This window comes from Protopterus annectens, chromosome 5.part0 (assembly GCF_019279795.1).
Source record: "Protopterus annectens isolate FY-2018-M chromosome 5.part0, PAN1.0, whole genome shotgun sequence".
Classification (NCBI taxonomy): domain Eukaryota; kingdom Metazoa; phylum Chordata; order Ceratodontiformes; family Protopteridae; genus Protopterus; species Protopterus annectens.
In genome coordinates, this window is record NC_056735.1 from 51,284,807 (window position 1) to 51,309,101 (window position 24,295).

The 24,295-nt window shown below is 37.1% G+C and overlaps 1 long non-coding RNA gene across 1 annotated transcript in view; it reads right to left on the reverse strand.

The window, feature by feature from the left end:
- Positions 1-24,295, reverse strand: part of LOC122802483 — a 542,380-nt gene that overhangs the window by 353,540 nt on the left and 164,545 nt on the right. The window lies entirely within an intron of this gene.

Below are 24,295 nucleotides of genomic sequence, written 5' to 3' on the forward strand. Positions count from 1 at the left end.
TCATTTTATTGTACTGGGAAGAAAAATTTGTTCACAATTCTAATTTTAAACAATACTGGAACTACTATGGGTGCTTCCTGGATGATGTTTGTCTTTTTTGGAACAATACCCTGGAAAAATTCATGGAATTTTTTGATTATATTTCAAATACAACTATTTTTTTAAAATTCAACTATAAAGTAGATGAAGTTGGATTGTGTTTTCTAGATGTAAATATACAGAGAATAGGGGAAGGTTTTAAATCAACAATTTTTAGAAAAGACATATTTTCTAATGCTTACTTATATTATACAAGCTCTCACCCATATTTTCAAAAAAGAGCAATAGTTAAAGGTCAGTTGGTGAGAGCCAGTAGGATGACGTCAGACAATCAGGATTTTAATACTGAATGTGAATCCATTAAAGGTATGTTTGGAGCAAGGGGGTACCCAATAGATCTCCTAACGTCAGTGATTGTAGAGGTTAAGGAAGGAAGAACAGGAAGATTTGCTCCAATTTTGGGTGTACCCCTACCTACACTGGAAGTACAAAATATTGAGGCAAACACTGCTATTGCCACAACTTTAGAAAAAGGTTTTCATTCTGCCATGTTTACCACTTTTGACGGGGAGAGTAATCTGGTGAGAAGTATTCTTAGTAAAGAATGAAAAAATGTGCTAGTTTGTCTGATTTAAATCACATTTTTGAAAATCCATTTAAATTTGTATATAGGAAGGGCTGTAACATCAAGAATATATTGGAAGGGACAAACTTCCTTAACCCCACTAATAATAACAAAAAAGGGACACAAAAATGCGGGCATTGCCCATATTGTATTAACATCAAGGAAGGTGATTCTATTATTTTGAAAAAGAAGAAACAAGTATATCACTACTCAAGGTTTTGCCAACTGTTATACCACAGGAGTGATTTATATTGCTACATGTGAAATCTGTGACTTCTTTTACGTTGGCAAGACCGAGAGGAAATTGAGGCAGAGAATTTACGAGCGTTTATATGAGATAAGGAAAGAAAAGATAATAACGCTCCGTTTAAACATCAAAACAATCATGGCACAGCATAGAAGTAGTTCCACGAGACCCCAGGGGAGGGCCTTGGGAGACTCGGTTGGAATATAGGGAGCTATATTGGCAAATTATGCAAGTTCTGCCCCTGGTTTAAATGAAATGTTATCCTTGAAACCTGTGTTGAAATTGAGATCAGCTAAATTATAGTATGTTATTATTGTAATATTTATATTTTTAAATAATTTTATATATTATATATGTAAGCACTGTATGGTTTATTTTAATAATAATATATGTATTTATCTTTTAACAAGATGAACATGCATTTAATTTAATTTCCACAAGATGGTGCTATTTCATTGTATTTTTGGATTTAATTTAGCTTCTGCTCTTGAAAAAACATTTTTGGAAGCATTTTAGGTTTGTGTTGGTAATACTTATATTTAACAAAGCAATTTTAACTAAGGATTATGTTTGAAGTATTTTATATAACATAATATATATACATATTTATTTATTATATATACTTTTGGTTTTAACTTTTAGATTCATTCACCTTTAAGGCTGATGTGTTTTAATGCATTTTGCATGTGTAATTGAATTTGTTCATTCATTGGTTCATTTGAATTAGATTAGTTTATTTATTCACCAAAGGAAGAGAGGTTAAGTAGCTGATGAAGTTATTGTGACAAAAATGTATGTAGATTAACTTTACAGCATTATTGTGCTGTTGCTTGTGCTTTGCAGTTTCGTTTGCTGTGCTGCTATGATTTACTTGCTGTGGATTGGTTTTGTGCTTGTTCATTAAAGAAGTTGTCCATTTTGCTGAGCTCCGTGTGTGCCTTATTTTAGGTTTATAAGTTTTTATCTTGAGCACTCAGACCATTGGTTTGCGTCATGTTGATAAGGACTTGACATGGGAATGGTTAAGGAAAGGTGAAAACAGACAGATGTTGGTTCTGTAAAATATAATTGGAAACAGCTGCACATCTTGTTGCTGGGTGCACTATGCTAATGGCAGAGGACCTGTAAACTGTAAGGAAAAATAATATGGCAAGAATGTTGCACTGGGATTTGTCCAAACACTACAATATAGAATTAACTGAGAAGCATTTGAAACATGAACTACAAAGCATTACAGAGAATGATGAAGTTTAAATCACATCGGATTACCCATTACCAACAATTCAAAAAATAGATGTGAGAAAAACAGATATAGTACTCCATAAGAAAAAGACAAAAGTAGCATTAATCACTGAAATTGCTACACCTAGCAATTACACTGTCTCACATACACAGAGGCAAAAAGTCATAAGATATCAGGATTTGCAGGTATAAATGGGGGGTCTATATTAGAAACCCAAAATGGCTAAATCCCAAATGTATGTACATCGACACATAAAGGTCGATGTACATACAAAGCGAAACACGTAAATGGCGAAAATCAAAACGCCGAATGTGTTTCGTAATCAAAACGCGTCAAACAGGTAAGCAAAATAAAAAATAAACCTTAATTTAATAAGCTTTTGCAAGGGGGCAAGCCCCACTGCACCCCCATGCCCCCACACCCCCCTATTTAAATATACCAACTCCAAGACCGCACTACAGTAGGGATAAGGACATAGTTCCTTATCCCCACCATCATGCTGCTGGCTAAAAGACACGTTCAGTGTTTTGAATTTCGCCATTTACGTGTTTTGCTCTGTATGTATATCGACCTTTATGTGTCGATGTACATATATTCGACATTTAGCCTTTTCGTGTTTCTAATATGTAACCAAATGAGGGCAATGTGGAAGAAATATATGCAGACAGTTCCAATAGTAGTAGGAGAAATGGGTCTCATAAAAAAGAATTTGCAGTTGTATTTAGATAATTTACCAGTGAATGTAACTCTGTATGAATTGCAGGAGTAAGATTTGGGCACATTGCAGGTGCAATGAACACTTTTGGCTGACATCAAAGATCGAAACAATACTAATTTCATGAACTTTAATTATACTTTGACTTAGGAATGTGGTCCATTTCCATCATGGTATTAGAAATCTAAAAGATTTGGAGAAATTAAATCAGAAAATACCATCTATAGTCTATGACTATGAATACTTAATTTCATGATATAAAAATATATGTGTGTTACCATTAAAAAATACAGTTCTATATTACCTTATGCCCATGATCCTTTGCACTGTGACTGCCATGTATGGATTGTTGAAAAAAGTTCAGCAAATATTTTGAACATAATTACAATAAAGCAGCATACCGACAATATGAGTGTGTGTGTGTGTGTGTGTGTGTGTGTGTGTGTGTGTGTGTGTGTGTGTGTGTGTGTGTGTGTGTGTGTGTGTGTGTGTGTGAGAGAGAGAGAGAAAGATGACACAAATTCAAGTGTTTACTACATGTACTCTTGCTGATCACAGTCTTTTACAGGTTACCTAAGATCCACAGATCTGTTGTAAATCTGCCTATTAAACCTGTAGTGTCTCCCTGTGGATTTCTGTTTTAAAAGTTAAATAAATCACTGGACTCATGTTTGTAACTTTTAGTTAACTTAGAGAGTTCATCTATATAGGATTCTTATCAATTTTTGAAAAAAAACTATAAAGAGTTTTATATAACAATTGCTTTTTGGCCATATTTGATGTACAGATTTTATAAAATAATATTCAACACAGTTTGAATTGGAGGCACTTCTTTATCATTTAACTGACAGACCAGAAAAAATGTTATACTGCATTTATTCGAATTTTAGTTCAATGGCAGATTTTATCTTGAAAAGAAGGAACAGAGATGGAAGCTAGTTTTACTCTCACATGCTAACATGCTAAAATTTGTCTGACCAAAAATTATTTATTTTTCAACTATTGTATTGGTGTTATATATATATATATATATATATATATATATATATATATATATATATATATATATATATATATATATATATAGGTCCCCTTCAGTCGATCGAACGTTTATAAGTTCGAACCACATACGGCCAAGACCATATGTTCAAACTTATAAAAGCCAGATCTGACTGAATGGAGATCTCCGTACAGAGCAGAAATGGAAGATCTCCCATTTCCACAATGTAGCCCCCTTGCTATATACATGTAATTTTGTGTTTTTTTGTTTTTTGTGGTTTTACGTCAGTTTTCGAACTTTTACAAGTTCAAACATATGGTCTCAGCCATATGTGGTTCGAACTTGTAAAAGTTTGATCGACTGAAGTAGATATATATATATATATATATATATATATATATATATATATATATATTCATACAATATATGTGTGTGTGTATATATATATATATATATATATATATATATATATATATATATATATATATATATATCTGGGTTACCTTCATTTGACTGAAAGCTCATTTGACTGACAAACATTTCAGTCGGACCAAATGACTGAAACTTCATTTCACTGACACTTCATTTCACTGACAGTACATTTGACTGACAATTAGTACTGGCAGTGTCTAGAGCACTGTAAGGCAAGTAAAAGGAATATGTCCTTTTCCCCACTGTAGTGCGTCCCTGAAGTTAGTATATATAGTTGGGGGAATGAGGGGAGCACAGCCCCCCACACCGGGGCAATGTGGGGGGCACAGTCCCCACTTACTTTGGTTTTACTAAACAATATAAAACCAATGCAGAGAATATAACATGAAACTAAGTGGGGGGCTGTGCCTTCCACACACCCCCAACTGTATATATATATATATATATATATATATATACTAACTCCAGGGTTGCACTACAGTGGGGAAAATGACATATTCCTTTTACTTGCCTTACTGTGCTCTAGACACTGCCAGTACTAATTGGCAGTCTGTCAGTCAAATGAAGTTTCAGTGAAATGAAGTTTCAGTCATTTGGTCTCAGTCAAATGAGTGTCAGTCAAATGAGCATTCAGTCAAATGAAGGTAACTCGTATATATATAAGGATAATTAGGACCATATACGAGGAATCAGAGGCAAACATTAAAGTGAGAGAGTTCCTTTTTGATAGGTTGAGTCTAAACAGAGGACTCAAGCATGGGTGTCCCCTTCCCCCTTGCTATTTGCTTTATATTTAGAGCCATTGGCAAAGAAAATAAGGGATTCACAAATTAAAGGCTATAATTGCGATGGTGATCAAGATACGTATTTACAGTCGATATTATTTGGTTTGTCATAAAACCAGGAAAGGACATTTCAGTGTTGTGGAGCATTTTGAGACAGTTTCAAGTCTTTTCAGGATACAAAAAATAATGAAGATAAAACAAAGGCTATAGCTGTAAACTATGTACCCACACATGAATTGGTTCAGCAACACCCATATTTAAGGGCTCATGATAAAATGAAGTACTTAGGAGTATGGATTAAAAAGGATTCTGTTATTGCAGTGAAGGATATGTGAGAAGAGACTAGACAAAGGATAATATAAAGACTGAGAAACTGGAAGCTCTTGTTTTTTTGGTTATGGATAGTAAGATACAAGCAGTGAAAATGTGTTTAGTCCCTTTAGTTTTATATACAAGTCAGGCATATTTTTATCAACCAGAGGAGGAGTTGTGAACAGTTTAAATAAAGAGTTGAAGGATTTTATCTGGATGGGGAAAGGGCATGGGTCAAGTGGGATAAACATATCCTTCCAATAGAAGAAGGCAGTTTAAGATTACCTGATTTGAGGGGATATTTTAGATCTGCACAGTTAAGGCTCATATATATATATATATATATATATATATATATATATATATATAAAGCACAAGCAGAAAGCTATAATTCATAGCGGAAAGAAATGGTGATGAAGCAGGGGTAAATTCAAGAAAGAATGGGATTTTGGATGCAGATCCTTAAAAAAAATAACAACAGCTATATATATATATATATATATATATATATATATATATATATATATTCCAGAGTGACTCTGTCACCTCTGCTATTCTGCCTTGCCCTTAACCCATTAAGCTATTAACTTAACAACTTTGGCCATGGCTATAATTTGGCTCATAGAATATAACAAAGTGTAAAGACTTCTCATCTTCTCTTTGTCTATAATCTAAAACTGTATAGCTCATTAGATGAGGAACTGAAAGCACAACTGCAAGTGGTCAAAACTTTTTCAGATGATATAAGGATGTCATTTGGTCTTGATAAATGTGCAAAGCAACCTTTAAAGCAGGAAAACTGCAGCACCAAGAAACATCAGTTTGGGACAAGAATGTGATATAAAAGAACTTGAGCAAGAGGGGGTGTATAAATATTTGGGAATTGATTAAGGATCAACAATAAAACATGAACAAATGTAAATAAAACTTAGTAAGGAGTACTTTAGAGTACTTTAGAAGACTTAAATCAATCCTGAAAACAGCACTGACATCTACGAAAAACATCCAAGCTATAAACCATTTTGCTCTTCCTGTCCTAACTTACAGTTTTGGAATGATTGTCTGACCCCAAAATGTGTTGGCTAGATTAGATAGGAAACAAGAAGGATGCTTCATGCTCACCAAATGATTTATAAAAATCAGTGCATACCAAGATTATATATTCCCTATTCCGAAGGAGGTATGGGCCTCCTTGAAATTGATTACACATACAGATCTGCAGTTGTGGGACTCCACACATATCTGCTGACCTCACAAGACCCAAATGTAGTGAAAGCTTTGAAACATGAGGAGAATAAATCTAAGATGACTTCTCTGCTTAATTTAATAGAAGTATATTGGGATCAAGCAGGAATGGAAATCAAACCAGAAGCAGATAAAAACCAAGCGTCAAATGAATGTGCCAAAAAAACAAAAGAAAGAATATAAGGTGAAGGATGAGATGAGAAGGCAAGAAATGTGAAAAATGCATAAATATAGTTGCAAGTGTAGAAAAAGTACAGTTGTGTACCTACCATAAATGTAGATGTTCGAGTGTGTTCACTGTTGCAGTCATTACTCTTGGGTTATCCTGCTGGCAGGCTACCCGCAGTCGGCCAGATTCCAAAGTCTAGGTCCGGCATTGGTTGCTGTCACCTCTTCCCTGATGTCAGTGCGCCAGGGGTATAAAAGAAGCAGCCAACGCCATTTTCTTCAGTTTTTCTTGCCCCAGATGTCAGGTGCCCCTAAATTGGTAGGCTGAAAGAATATGCCAATAAAAATACATGCACAAAAATAACATGTCCTTCATCTACAAGCAAATACACCAAAAAGGTTGTATAGGATAGAGAAGTGTACATAAGCCCCAGCAAAGAAAAGGGAGATGGTGGGTGGGTAACCTGGACTGCAACAGTGAATACACTCGAACATCTACATTTATGGTAGGTACACAACTGTACTATGCTCATCGTGTTTCACTGTTGCAGTCATTACTCTTGGGTTGAATCCCAAAGCTGAGGTAGGGTGGCTGGTCTAAATAGGATTTGGAGAGGCTATGAGGCCCTGCAGAACTGCAGTAGCAAAACCTGCTCTGGACTTAAAATAAAGAGGTAAATGGTAGTGCTTTGTGAAGGTGTGCACTGAAGTCCAAGTTGCAGCGTCTAAGATATATTTGGTTGGTACTCCTCTGAGGAAGGCTGCTGAGGTGGCTGTTGCTCTGGTGGAATGAGGCCTAATGTCCTTAGGCACTGATTTGCCATGTTGGAGACAGCAGAAATGGATGCAATGGCCTATCCATTTAGAAATAGTCTGTTTTAAGATAGCCTTTCCTTGTGAACCTGCAGCATATGACACTAAAAGTTGCTCAGTCTTTCTGAAAGCTTTAGATCTGTCCAAATAGAATCTTAGCTGCCAGTGTATGTCCAAAGAATGCAGAATTTTTTCACCCTTGTTTTGTGGATTAGGATAAAAGGTTGGCAAGTGGATGGTTTGGTTGAGGGCCACACTGGACACCACCTTAGGCATAAATGTAGGGTTCGTCCGCAGAGAAACCACCATGTCTGGATGGAAAATGATGAAAGGTTCCACAGCAATGAGTGCTTGTAGCTCTGAGACTCATCTTACAGAGGTTATTGCTAGGAGCAGAACTGTTTTCCAGGATAAGAATTTTGTATCTGCTGTTGATGCTGGCTCGAAAGGAGGTAGTGTGAGTTTTTCCAAAACATAATTGCGTGCTCTCCTTGGAGGCCTAATGTTTTTGACTCCTCTGAGGTACTGCTTTAGTAAAGGATGAGAAAAGATAGGTGGTTCTGTATTGTAATGGGCTGAAATGGCAGAGGCATGAATCTTAATAGATGAGAAAGAAAGGCCTTTGTTTAGCATCTTAGTTAGGTATTGTAAAATCTGAGTGATATTTGGTACACTTGTGTCTATGCCTTGTTCCTGGTTCCAAGCAGAGAATCTTTTCCATTTTTCTGCATAAGATTTTCTGGTACTGGGCCTTCTGGCCTCCAAGATAACGTCCATAACAGCTTTTGTAAGTGGCGTGCTCTGAATGGCTACATTATTCGCCATGCTGCCAGATTTAAGGTCTTGAGTTGGCTGTGCAGGATCTGACTGTTTTGTTGGGTCAGCAATTGAGAAGTTTGAGGCAATATCCATGCTGGACCTTGAGACAAGCTCTTCAGGACTGGGTACCAGTGCTGGCATGGCCAGTCTGGTGCAATCAGGATCATGTTTAGCCTCTCTTGTCTGACCTTTAGGAGTACCCTGGGAAGGAGAGGCAGTGGAGAAAAGGCATATACTGTTAGATTTTTCCAGCTGAAGGATAGGGTGTCCACTTTCCATGCTTGTTTGTGATAAATTCTTGTGCAAAATCTCTGTAATTGGCAGTTGTGAGGGGAGGCAAATAGATCTATGTCTGGGCATCCCCATCTCCTTATTATCATGCTGAAGATTTGTGGATCCAGTTTTCATTCGTGGGGATCCATGAGATTTCTGCTTAGTTTGTCTGCCAGTGTGTTTGTTTTTCCTGTCAGGAATTGTGCTTGCAAGTGTACTTGAGATGCCATTGCTGTGTCCCATAGGGTCATTGCTTGTCTGCAGAGGGGGTAGGAATGTGTACCTCCCTGCTTGTTTATGTACCACATAACCGTAGTGTTGTCTGTCTTTATCAGTAATTGTCCTGGATGAAGCAGGTCCTTGAAAGCTGTCAGGGCATTTTGTACAGCTAGCATCTCTTTTTGATTGATGTGAAGATGCATCTGGTTTGCAGGCCATGTGCCCTGAATACATTTTCCTGCCATATGGGCTCCCCAGGCATAGTCTCATGCATCCGTTGTCAGTGCCTGTCTGGCTGTGGGTAAACTGAATGGCAGACCCTTGTTGTGGTAGCAGGCTTCTGTCCACCATTGAAACTTCTGTTGCAGGCAGGGGATGAGTGCAATTACTGTCTCCAGGCTGTGGCAATGCTGAGTCCAAACACTTTTTAGATACCATTGTAGTTTCCTCATATGCAGTCTGGCATATGGAATTAGTAGAATGCAGGATGCCATGAAACCCAAGGCCTGCAGGATTTTCCTTGCAGATAAGTGGGCTTTTCTTGCCAAACTCTTGAAGTAAGTAGTCAGTTGCTTTTGTTTGTCTGGCGTGAGATAAGCCATCTGGGCAGTTGTATTTAGGCTTGCACCCAGGAATATTATCTCTTGAGTGGGCACTAGTTTTGATTTATTTTCGTTTACTGTGTACCCTAGGCCAATTAGTAATCTTTTTACAAACGCCAGATGTTTTAGAAGAATGTCTTTGTTCTCTGCTTGAATTAGGCAGTTGTCCAAGTAGGGATATATCTGAATTCCTTTTTGTCTGCAAAAAGCAATTACTGGTGCCAGGCATTTTGTGAAGACCCTGGGTGCAGTAGATAAGCCAAAGGGCAGTGCAGAGAATTGGTAATGCATTGAGTCAGCTATGAATCTGAGGTATCTTCTGCAAGATTGTCTGATTGGGACATGCAGGTATGCCTCTTTTAGGTCCAAAATTACAATCCAAGCCTTCTTGCCCAGCATGGGCAGTAGCTGCTGCAGAGTCAGCATCTTGAATTTTGGAACTTCCAGAAATGTATTTAGTATAGACAGGTCCAGTATTGGTCTCCAGGTTTTGTCCTTTCTGTGTACTAGGAAAAGTCTGGAGTAAAATCCTTGCCCCTGCTCTTGTGGCGGTACTTGCTGAATGGCTCTCATGTCCACGAGGGCCGTAATTTGTTTTTGTGCCTCTGCCCATTGATTGTGTAGCAGGTCTGGCATACCTTTTGACCTTGGTAGAGTGTGTAAATGGAACCTGTAGTCTTGGGACACTATGTTCAGGACCCATTTGTCTTGGGTAATCCTTTGCCAATTTGTGGAGAAAAGTGCTAGTTTTCCCCCTAAGAGGGCTGCCAAAAGAAAAGTGCTTGGATCTGGTAGAGGAAAGTCATTGGGACTGTTTCCTGTAAGGTTGTGATTTGTCTTCTCTGCTTTTGGAGGTAGGAGCACCCCATTGTTTAGGCCTGTATGAGCCTTGGGGCAGACCTCTGCCTCTGGAATGCCTGTATCTGCCTCTTTGTGGTCTGTCTGACACTGGAAAGAACCAATTTTTAGAAGGCCAGTTTCTGCTAAATCTGGGTGGCTGTACCTGTAAGAAATCATTGATTGTCTGCATGGATTTTGCTTTATCCTCCATTTTTTTCAATACCTCTTCTGCTTTAGAACCAAACAAAGTATCATGCTGTAATGGTGCATCTAATAATTTTGCTTTAACATGATCAGGCAGATTTTGTTCCTTTAACCAAGCATGCCTTCTAATAACAGAACCTGTAACAGCGGCCCTGCAGGAGGCCTCCAGTGAATCATAACCACATTGCAAAGTAAGCTTTCCCACTTGTTCAGCTGCATGCAACATATCCTGCAATTCCTTGTTTTCTGAACATTCAGTATTTGTCAACATTTTCTGTTTAAGCAGTGACATTAAATATTGCTGATATTTAAGCATATGAAACTGACAATTTAAGGCCCTTACAGCCAGGGCAGCAGAAGTGTAGACATTTTTCCCCATCTGTCTAGAGCCCTGGAATCCCTATCAGAGGGGACAGGGTTTTTTGCAGTGAAAGCTTTAACCCCCTTGGGACCTTATGATATAGTTTCTGGGTCAGCAGCGGGGTTTTGTACAGGAATATATGAGAATCCGGGACCCTGTAGTATCTGTCTGGCTTAGCAGGTGCAGGGGGTAGAGAGTCTGGGGACAGGCCAGACTCTGAGAATACATCATCCACAATGTCTAGTACAGGTGGAATAGCAAGGAGTCTGTGCTGAGGAAGTAGCAGAAAGTCTCTGAGCCTTTTCTTAGATTCAGAATAATCTTGTCTCTCCCAGTGGAAATGTTCCATCATGGTATGCAGGGTTTCCCCAAAAGAATAATCCTCAGGAAGAGAGGCTGAAGGAATGGATTCTTCAGCATCAGAATCCTCATAGGGAAGCATGAAGTAATCTTGTTCAGAAGAGGAATCAGAGGAAATAGAAACCTGATCAGAAGAATCATACTCTGTCTCTTGCCTAGGCCTCTTATCAGGAGGGGGATGAGAACCCCTGATCAAAGTAAATAGGTCTTCGGACATTTTGAGCATCTGTTTTTTAGGCATGGTAGTCTGAGTAGGAGAATGCTGTACTTGTTTCTTTGTCTTTATTGCTGCTTTAGTCTTTGAAGCTGAGGATGGCTTTATATATAGTTGTGTAGGTCTGAAGACACCCTCAGAAGCCGATGCCTGCTCAGCGGCTCTGGACCCATCTGAGGGAATGATTGCCGAGTGTCCAATACCTTGAGTATCCAGAGGCCCAGTCGGCTCCACGTGGGAGTCGGAAGCGGCCTGTGGCTCTGAGGTAGCGGGCACCAGGGGCTGCGAAAGCGCCTCACTGAGAACCGGTGAATCGGCGACTGGCCTAGAAGAGGCTTCGTCATCGGTTTTGGACCTTGGATGCCTATCCTTTTCCTTATCCTTGCGTTTTTTGTAAACTGCAGTTGTCAGTTGATCCGACGGCATTATATAGTTAAATCTTCGGCCAAAGTAATGAAAAGCAAAATCAAACCGACGCTTGATAGTGCGTTGGTTAAATCTAGCACAAAACCGACAGCTAGCAATGTTGTAATCAGGGCCTAGGCAAGGAATACAGTAAGAGTGAAAATCCTTATAAGGTATTTGCGTCCCACAAGAAATACAATTGTTAACTTTTTCTGACATCTGTCTGGAGCAAGAAAAAAGTTTCCCCAATGGGGTACTTAGCTTTAATGAAGACTTCGGATCTGAAATTCTGATTTGAAAATCTCAGGAGTCGGCCGACCGGCACTTGCGAGCTGCTTTGGCTTCAGGCACCGCATGGCAAGAAAGATCGAAGAAAATGGAGTTGGCTGCTTCTTTTATACCCCTGGCGCACTGATGTCAGGGAAGAGGCGACAGCAACCGACGCCGGACCTAGACTTTGGAATCTGGCCGACTGCGGGTAGCCTGCCAGCAGGATAACCCAAGAGTAATGACTGCAACAGTGAAACATGATGAACATCTTCTGGAAGAACCTCATGTTGATCGGGAATGAACACAGGTATGGTTAAGGAGAGGTGAATTTAAACCAAGAGATGAAAGGTTAATATTGGTGGCACAAGATAGTGGGCTATGTACACATTGGTTTACAAACTCCATTGAACATGTGGGAGAAATTGACAAATGTAGGTTTTGCAAAACAGAATTGGAAACAGTTGCACACCTCGTTAGTGGTTGCGACATACTAATGGCAGAAGGACTGTATACTGAAAGGCAAAATAATGTGGTGAAACTGCTGCACTAGGGATTGTGCAAACATGGCACTGAAGTGTTTGAAAGACACTGGAAACATGAGCCAAAAAGCATCACAGAAAATGGTGGTCTACATCACATGGGATCATCCATTACCAGCAGTTCAAAAGATAGATCCTAGACAACTGGATATAATGGTCCAAGAAAATAAGTCAGAAGTAGCAATGATCATTGAAATTGCCACACCCAGTGGCTACAATGTCCTGCGTACAGAAGGACACAAAGTCATAAAATATCTGGATTTACAAGCAGAAATGAGAGGAATGTGGAAAAAAGATACCCAGATAGTTCCAATAGTAGTAGGAGCAACGGGTCTTATAAAAAAGAGGTTACAATCCTATTTGGATATGATACCAATACATGTAACTCTGTATGAATTGCAGAAGGAGTCATTACTGGGCACATTGCAGGTGCTGCAAAGAGCATTTTTGGCTGACATCAAAGAGTGAAACAATGCTAATTTCATGAACTTTAATCATATTTTGACTTAGAATGGGGTCCAATCCCATCATGGTATTAGAAACCCAAAAGATTTGGAGAAACTACAAAGAGTATTATATTCATAGAGTAGTAGAAAGTATTGTAAGAACTAAGCCAATGTGACAATGGAGAAAAGAGATTTTGCCAATAGGGATGACTGCAGTTAGGGATATAGAGAAATGGCACGAGGAGGTTGAAAGTTACTGGCAGAGAACTGGCAAAGGAACTAAGATATTAGGAGCAAATAACTAGAGAGGGAGATAAGAGAACAGGAAGAGGCCAAGATGACATCTGGCTGCAGGCTAGAGACTGCATTCTCTATCAGGGATTGATATCACAGTAATGGCAAAGAGAAAGGAATAGGGGAATCTTAAGTTAAAGACCTCCTCTAGTAGAAATTTTAATTGACTCTAGAACAGAACCTGTTGTTAAAAAGGGGAGAGTTAGTAGGGCATATAAAATATTGCAGATTAACTATAGTAATCAATCAGATAAGAAAAAGATTGGAATGACAGACTGTGTTAGCAGTTCACAAGGAAACAATGGGAGGGCATATGTATGGCTTCCAAATTTGCAAACAAAGTCTAGAAGATTTAGGATGTTTGCTTGGAAGTGCTAGTATAGGTATTGTATACCCCAAGCAGACTCCAAGGAATTTTTCCTCAGGTAGATGGCAAATGTTAGAGGTGTGATGGAGAAGAAAAAGATATCCAGAAACATATGCTTTAGAGTGCAATCAGTTGGCAGACTTTAAAAATGTCCTACAGAGAACTCTGTCAGAAATAATGGGTGAGCAAATGGGTGCAACTAAGGAAATGATTTTTTGAGCTGGGATACAGAATCTGAATTACCTAGACATAGTAAGGCCTTACTAAGTTTAATTCTGGTCATTACCAAAAATGTGGTTACTAGAAAATGGAGCTCAAAGTCTAAATGAACTTTGTTTGAAGAATTGAATATTGTAGTAGAGATAAAATTACTGGAAGTGAGAGCTTTAAAAAAGGGTATAGCAAATTAGATGGAAAAAATGGAAATTATGTTGAATAATACATGCAGAATACGTCTTGGAGGAGAAGTAAGGTTTAATGGAATGATAGAATTAATCAGTTTATATAACGTTAGATTGATGATAATTATACAAATGAATATATATGACATATAATACACGGTGAATATGTTTGTTTTCTTTATATAAAGCATATTTGCCTGTGTGTTAAATGAAAATTCAATTAAGGTGTTAAAACAATTGTTATCAAAGTAAAAGTGGCACTAAAGAGTTCATCAATTCCACAAGAGAAATAAATGATACAATCTACTGGGAGGAACCAATGGACTATAAAGCTATATCCAGTATATGGTGTGAAAGATTTAGTGACAATTTCAAAACAGGAAAAATGGACTGTACTCATGGAATTATTAAATTATTATAGGCTTGAATAAAGTCATGAACACTAGTGCTATCTATTCCAAAATACGTGCATACATGGTAGTATGATATTAACAATAGTATCACAAGTCCAACATGCGTACTATGTAAAGTCATGGAAAGGGAGACCTTCTCTCTGTCACAGAAAGAAATGGGAGACCTGTTATATTACTAGATTAAGGTTGCTATATGTTTGTGGATGGAAATATTACATTTTTGAACTTAGTATAGATCTTTGAACAGGTAATTGCTGCCACAGATAAGATACATATATTTTATAAATCGGACTTAGGTCTAGCAAAAGTATGTAATATTGTCCCACTAATACTAAAACACTTAAAACTGTAGTAGCTTAAAAACTAGATATTTAACAGAATACAAAGTGCCAGAGTTGGGGGAATACTGCCAGACACCACTTGTGCTCAGTGGCTTTCCACGGTGTTTGGTGATTGACTGTTTACTGTTTCCTATATTCATTTTAGAGGAACATGTGAGTACTGACCTTTGGTTGAGAAAATGTGCAGCAGCGTGGAAAGCATTGTTACCTCTGATACGGTAGCGCTACTAGGGGTCTAGACATTATAGAGTTATGCAACAATGACAAAGTCTGATTTTCATCTGAAGCGATGCAGTATCACACATTAGACATTATAGAGTTATGCAACAATGACAAAGTCTGATTTTCATCTGAAGCGATGTAGTATCACACATTAGACATTATAGAGTTATGCAACAATGACAAAGTCTGATTTTCATCTGAAGCGATGCAGTATCACACATTAGACATTATAGAGTTATGCAACAATGACAAAGTCTGATTTTCATCTGAAGCGATGCAGTATCACACATTAGACATTATAGAGTTATGCAACAATGACAAAGTCTGATTTTCATCTGAAGCGATGTAGTATCACACATTAGACATTATAGAGTTATGCAACAATGACAAAGTCTGATTTTCATCTGAAGCGATGCAGTATCACACATTAGACATTATAGAGTTATGCAACAATGACAAAGTCTGATTTTCATCTGAAGCGATGCAGTATCACACATTAGACATTATAGAGTTATGCAACAATGACAAAGTCTGATTTTCATCTGAAGCGATGCAGTATCACACATTAGACATTATAGAGTTATGCAACAATGACAAAGTCTGATTTTCATGTGAAGCAATGCAGTATCACACATTAGACATTATAGAGTTATGCAACAATGACAAAGTCTGATTTTCATCTGAAGCGATGCAGTATCACACATTAGACAATACAGAGTTATGCAACAATGACAAAGTCTGATTTTCATCTGAAGCGATGCAGTATCACACATTAGACATTATAGAGTTATGCAACAATGACAAAGTCTGATTTTCATCTGAAGCGATGCAGTATCACACATTAGACATTATAGAGTTATGCAACAATGACAAAGTCTGATTTTCATCTGAAGCGATGCAGTATCACACATTAGACAATACAGAGTTATGCAACAATGACAAAGTCTGATTTTCATCTGAAGCGATGCAGTATCACACATTAGACATTATAGAGTTATGCAACAATGACAAAGTCTGATTTTCATCTGAAGCGATGCAGTATCACACATTAGACATTATAGAGTTATGCAACAATGACAAAGTCTGATTTTCATCTGAAGCGATGCAGTATCACACATTAGACATTATAGAGTTATGCAACAATGACAAAGTCTGATTTTCATGTGAAGCGATGCAGTATCACACATCTTGACAAAACTACTCTGAAACTTCAATTGTGTGATTATGCTCATAATAGAATGTGATAATATGATTACTACTAAATGAAATCACTGAAGTTTGACATCAGTCCCCCAGACAGATGATGTTTAGCAGTCAGACTTCCTTAGGGGTACAATTATTTGGCCTTCTGCCACGACCATTATAGGCAGCCTAACTATAGGAAAGATAGTATCGCAATCTCCACTCAGTTTTGTGTTATGTCTACAGAATGGCAAAAAGAACTAACGTATATTGGAGAAGGCTAAAAGAGACTTAGATGTCTACAGCGAATTAAGCAAAACCAGTCCAAAATAAATGTAATTACGTAAATTTGAATAATGCACTCAATCACACCTCCTGTCAATTAACTATGGATGGGAAGACATAGATCACATATTATGGTTAACACTAATAACATATAACATCATGCAATCATACAAACATTTTGTATAGAACCAACTCTGCAAAAAGGATTATAAGATTTGCCATACATGCAGTACTTGGGGAAGGACAGAACCTATCCTACAGGAATAAGCCTGTTATTTTACCATCTACTCTTATAGTATGCATAGTCAGACAGTTGTACTACATTCATCAGAAAGATCATTGCTGCAAGATATCATAATCTGAGTGGACAGGTACCAAGCAATTTATTATCAATTACCTGAAATGGTGGTACTGGGGGAGGGATTAAAACATGTCCTGCACAATAGCCAAAGCAAAGTCTGATCTCCTTTTTAGAATGGATATCTATTAAGTAAGGCTTGAAAGTGTGTGATTGGATGTCAGGGTTGTAAACTTACAAATGCTGTGCATGAATACATTATTGGAAAAATGTGTAATAGAGTTATCTGTCCTAGTGGGATAAATGCTTGTTTGGATTCTGCCATCCTTAATGTAGCAATGTAGCAAGTGATGCAATTAGTCAACCAACTAGAAATTGTGTGTTTAATAATGGAATGGCTTGGTTTAACATCAATAAAACATTCAGACCCTCTTGCTCTTTTTGCTGTCTGTGAGCATTCACTCTATAGCCATAGCATGTGGAATAGTTTTTACCCTTATTCTCCTGTTTAGCAAAGAAAACAGACATCAGAATGCGTTGATACATGGAAACTTCAGAAATAATTTTAGGCAAGAATGTGGGATTTGTTCTGACACCTTGTACTTGTAAAAAACTACATATGGTTCTTTATAAATCAAAGCCTGCAGTTCAGGTATTTTTGAGGCTGAAGTTATTGCAACTAGGAGACATGCTTTTCTAATAATAATAATTATAATAATAATAATAATAACAATATAACTTACACTCAAATTGTTAGCTAAAATTAAGGATAGCCTAATGTTTTCAATTACAAAATTCACATTCCAAGAAGGAGTCACCAGAAAACATTGTAGCATTAATGAAGAACCTGCTTCAGAATCTTTTTTCTACCTGTCAGATAATCTGAAAGTGTTTCTGCAGGTAAAAAATGAGAAATGACAGACCAATAGACTTTAAAAGAAGAAAAGACCGAGCTAACATTTTATACGTTAGTATACAATTGCCAGTCTGCATTTATTTTTCTTTTATTTCTTTTACCCTGGTAGTACTCACTGAACTCAGGTCACCCTTTCAATGGATTTGCATTTAGTGCAGCCAGTGAAGCAGCACATTTTGAGGGATATGCTTAAACTGTAGTAGCCAGGAAATATAATGCAGGCAAGATGAAAACTTGTTATACTTTGGCCCTAGTATGACTGAAAAGGTTCAGAGAAAGAACAGTTTACTTATCTGATTAACAAATAAATGAATTAAAATGAAATAAAATTAAAAATAATTCTTATCTAAGTAGCTGAGCTGAGATACAGTTCAGAGGTTGTCATGACAACAAAAGAAATCACACTCATATAAGGATTTCTGCATTGGCATTCATCCTGGGTCAGAATGTAAACAGCAATCCATGGGCTATGAGAACCTTAAGGAATGATCGGCTCACTGTTGCTAGGATACAATAGATTAGAGGTGGACATAGTTTCAGCTGCATGTCATAAACAAATGTTAGGGATACACAGCAAAGCAGGGTGTGGGAGAAGTTCAATTTTACTTTAAGTGGCAGCATTCTTTGCTAAAGATAGCACAGCCTTTGTAACCAAACTAATGCCCCCCTTCACATCTAGTAATTATATAAATTATCAATATTCTTACAATTGTATATGTGTTATAGAATGACTATTTTAAAAGGAACTGTATTATCATGTTGGTTAATAATTTAGTTTTCAGTGTGAACTCCTTAACAATCTCTCCCCATGCATTGAAATACATTTGTTGGGATGTCTGGTAAATGTATTATGTTCTTGCCCATCAATGACTAAGGAGACTCTCAATACAATACATCAAAAAAGTGTACATTTAAGCAATAACTGATGATGGGTGGGTGTGGGTATATGAGGATTTACCCACTGTTGGCATGGTTTGATCACAAGGGCAAAGCCCGGGTGATCGATTAAAATTAACCATGGATAAATCTTCATATACCCACACCAACAAGTCATAGGTTCATAGGTTGGTACTAAGCTATTGGCCCTAGGGCATATACAAGCCTAGCCATAACAATTCCCTGGCTATTTCTTCCCACACTGTTTACTTCCCTGGACTCCTGTCTAGCAGGGCGACTGACGTGATCCCCGGGGTGAATTTCCTTTCTCCCATCCAATCGTCAAGGTTCCTTTTGAATTCAGTTATTGTGATTACATAATGACATTATTTAAGAAAGAAATCAGTTACTTTTCTTAAATAATGTATTCATATAATGGCACCATAGTGTTCCTCCATGTTGTTTCCTGTTCTTCCACATTTGTCAATGTACTTTGCATGCTGATAGGACTTACATTCCCAAACTTGCACAGTATATCATTGCTGTTCAATAGAGAAAATAAAATCTTTTTTTTTTTTTAACTTAAAAAAAAGGAAAGCTCAGAGGTATGGAAGTCTGCAGAGACAGCAGAGAAATACAAGGAAAATCAGGTACACTTCTTTAGTTTTGCAGAATGTACCTGATTTTTCTTGTATTTGGTCTGTCCTCCATATATACCTCTCATCCTCTTAGTTAAGGAAATATAGACTTAAATAATGGGGGGCAAAGGCCCCGAACTAGGGATAGATTGTAAATTTTGCTCTTATAATCTTAGAAAGCTGCTAGAATAACAAAAATTTGTGTTAGCATGCATTGTCTGAAGAATATGTCAGAAACTCAAATGCATGTCATTATTTAGTATCTTTGCTGCTCAATGATTTGTCAGAAAACCATACATTTTATGAGGAACAGACAAAAAATATGAGGCAGAAATCTGGATATTTTGTGAAAATCTGGAAATTTAAGAAGTATGCCACTGTAGCACATATGAACAGAAAAAGGTCTGGCCACTCAATAGTACTTTAGTGGATGGACTTTTTTTTTCTTTTGGTCTATGCTTGATTTACAGTGGTCACACTGACTGGCCTGTCCAATTAGTGTGCTTGTTTTTGAATAACAATGACTCATTGTATAATATGCCACTAACCACACTGCTCTTGCAGTTAAATTCTACATTTTGTGCTCAGAGTAAGACAAACAATATCACCAGCATTAAATGGAGATTAGTATGATGTCATTACATTGGAAATGACGAAATTATGTTGAAAATGCTTCTAATCAAAAGAGAGATGAGTGTTTTTTTATGTATTTTTGTGTATTTTATAGCTGCAACCATTTGTGTCAGTGTGAGATGACTCTGTTTTCTTCTGTGTTTATTTTTTTCCTACAGTTTGCAGTGCTATATATTCTAATGTGAGTTTCACATTTTCCATTATACGCAGCCAACTATAAACCCGTGTCATTTGTATAAAATAAGGTGATATTCTGCCATCATTCAATAAAAAATGTGTGATTTTGCATACTTTTTTAAAATTTTGCTTTCTAGACTAAATGTGATAGAGATATATGTACTTTATTATAAAGGAAGAATAACTTGTGAGAATTAATGTGTGCTTATATATTGTATATTATAGCAATAACCCACACCTGGGTGTGGGTAATGCTGGATTTACCCACGGTTGGTGTGGTTTGGTCACGAGGGCGAAGACAACCGTGGGTAAATCCAGCATTACCCACACCCAGAAGTGGGTTATTGTCTTAAATAATGGCATTGTATAATGCCTCCTTCCTGCCCTTCCGCAGCTGTCTGGTATTCTGCGACAGTTCTGATGTATTGTGCATGTGTATGCTTGCACAGTACATCAGAGCTGTGGGCAAAAGCAATGGAGAAAGCAAGATCTCCGTTGCTTTTTACAAACTGTCTTGCTATGTTAAAGTAGTTTAACATAGTGAGACACCTTTAAAAAAAGCAATGGAGATATGAAGATCTCCGTTACTTTTTTTAAAGCTGTCTCGCTATGTTAAACTCCTTTAACATAGCGAGACAGTGTCTAAACAGCAACAGAGATCTTGCGTTCTCCGTTGCTATAAAAAAAGAGTTATACTAATGGAAAAAGTCCGGGCGACCGAACCTTTTTCCATTACTATAACTCTGATTTACAATGTGCACGCTGACCAATCAGCGTGCACATTTTGGAATATTAATGGTGGGTCATTGTATAATGTACTTCACACCATGGATCATACATGTGTAGCTTAAGTGTTGGTTTCTTTGTTTCATATTTTTCTTTGGTGTTAAATACTTTGTATCATTCAGATTAAAATAATAACAAAGGACAGTGACACAGCAGCATTAGCAGATGTCACTTTTGCCTAGGGTTCCTGTTTAGCTTCAAGGAGCCAATCAGCAATCTGCACTGCTCAGTATGCATAGAATATTGAGTAAACACAATCTGTTTAAGTACTGTGCAAAATATGAAATAAACTAATCATTTTTAAATGACATCCTGCCGTTTGTTTTCAATCAGTACTCCTCTGCAGTGATCAATTAAAGCTGACAAAATGCTTAGGACCGTCCAAGTAACATTAGTCCTTTTACATGTATTTTACTGAGCTTTGATCTTCATTTATACATCCATTATTATTATTATTATTATTATTTATTTTTCTCAAGTTAAGATCTGTTTGAATTCATACTTTATTTCACAGATAACTGTACTGAGGATGCTGAATAGGATGTAAAGATTAATATGGGAGTGGAAAAGCTAGATGAAATGTTGTTTGAGTAGTTAATTCATGCTTGTAGAGAACATCAAATAGCATGTGATGCAACAATCTATTAGATGACATGCAGATGACAACAATAAAATAAAAACAGCAAGGGACTTCAGCATGGGAAGTTAAGTGCTTCCTTCATTGACAAGGGGCTTCATTAAAAAGCAGGATCTTCAATAACAGTCTGCCAAAGATTTCCCTTCCTGCAGTTCCAACTTTGCATTTAAGTTATGTGGAAAAACAATGAATCTCCAGAGGGGATTACATTGTGCTCTAGACAGATTACTTTAAATGCATCTGCTGCTGTTATTTACTGTAACATTTCAAATTCTGTCAGGATATAAATCAGGTGTTCAGCTATAATAAACAGGGAATGCATATGCATCTATGCAAGTGTTTATGTGTGCATGCATGTGTTTAAAGCTCCAGCTCATCTACCAGGTGAAAATGTTGGCAATGACATCAAAATATTCATTAGAGTTCATTTACATCAACCACCTTAATCCACCACCACAGGCTAGAGTTAGTTGGTGAACAGGATTTATATTAGTGTTTCCCTAGAGCTGAAAGCCACTAAGGTTTGCTACAGACCATGTCCTATCAAACCTGAATATAGCAGATGTGAGAAAATCTTACATGTAAAAATATACAATGTACTTTTAAAGTTATGATCTCCATGCAACAATTGGTGCATTGTGCTGTTGACTCTAGCATGTAATATAATACAATGTCAATGCATATTCGTATGTATCCTTATATTTATAATGTTACAGATGTATGCATCCCAATATAGTAACAACTCAGCATTATCTCCTTTTTAAGGTTTGATGCCTTTATATTTTTGGGGTACCCAGTGCTTTATTTTGATATAACGTAGTAACGTCCATTTGAATAATTTGCACGGCACATTTCTTTTAATAATAACTAGATGTGAAATGAATTATGGTGCATGCTCATTTCGTGGTTCAGAAGTAACTGCCAGTGACCACAGTTTGTGAAGTGCTTTCAGCCAGGATATGGACTGATAAGTAAACTGCTCTGTCATACATGTAGTTATAGCATGCTGTGGGAGATCTGGTTTGAACTGTTAAGAGAAACAGATGTCTTCTTAACAAACAGTATTACAAAATCTTCTGTTTATCTGTTTTTCATACAGTCATTTCCTTGCTGAAGTTGGGAGGTGGCATAATAGATAAGCTGTTTAACTTAAAAACTAGGGTTACCACCTGTCCCTCTTTGCAAGGGACAGCCCCACGTTGCTCAGTTGTGTCCTGCGAAAAAACTAAAAAATGGCAAATGTCCTGAGATTTTAGGACAAAATATATTTCTTAAGTTTTCTTTAATAGTTGCATAAAACAGTCATTTTGTATCTGGAACACTTAAATATTATATGAAATAGCATAAGCAACTCAAATGCTAACAAAAATTAGCTTTTAGTTTGGCAAAAAAGTGAAGTTCTGTCCTTTCACTGGTCATGGGTATGGCTGTCCTGCAAAATCTCACATTTCTACAAAAATGTCCCACTTTGGGCATTTGAAAATGTGGCAACCCTACATAAAAACAGAAGATTCAGGGTTTGATTCTCAATTTTGAGAATCATTACTAGGCTTAACCCCCCTCCCCCCACTGTGATCTTTAGCCTAGTAATTACCTGTGAACCTACAATACAGATAAAAATGGGTATTTGGTTTCTTGGTCTGTCTGTTTGCTCTCTTGCTTAAATTTTTAACATGGATAAAACACTGATCCAAGTGGACCTATTTCAATTTCATCTTGGGAGCAAAGACAATCCAGTACATAATACGTGATATTTATAAAAAACAGAGTTACAGATGCAAAAGAAAACTGACAAACAAAATCCATTAAATAACAATGTCCTGAAAAAGAAAATTACAGAAAAATGAAAAATTGGGTGAGATTTACAAAGGAAATTTGTACTGATTACAGAAAATGTGATGGTAGGATTCAAGAGTAGAAGAAGGATTCATTTATTGAATTGATAGAGAAAGGTAGGTATGTATACCTAAATTACAGATATATAAAGCAGTATGATGTCAGAATATTCAGAAATTCTTGACTACAGGAGTTTATATTATTACTTATCAGTTACTATGGAGCCTGCTATGTTTGCTGCTGTTTAACAGAAAATTAAGTTACTGCATGGTTTCTGAAACATGTACAAACTGCCATTTTCTGAAAGCAAGCTTTGAAGCTGAACTGGAGATTGGAGAGGAAATTCAAGTTTCTGGGAGTGGGATGTTTGGACTTCCAGAAACTGTGTCCTAGTACTGGCTTGTAATGATTACTGCACAGATATTTAGTAAGAGGGTTATTGGAGAGGAAGCGTTGTCTGACTGTTACCAAATGCTATCCATTCTTTGTCTATCTGTGAGCTATCCCACTAGATATGAGGAAGTATTAAAATAACTTGAAAAGAAGAGACTGTAGAAGTAAACCTGATCTTTGATGTATTGGTAGACATCTGGCCTTGAGAACTGTGTAATGTGGTTCATTACAAGGTCCAAGAGAAAAGAAGTGGCAGCTATTATCTTATATCAGCTGCAGAGAATATATGTTATTTTATTCAGTTTTATTTTTAAATCTGAAGTTACCACTGAAAGTACATATTCTAATTGCACTTGAGGATTCCTCTATCCTGATGCTATTCTGACTACCGACAAAAGAAAGTGGGATATATTTTAATATCAGA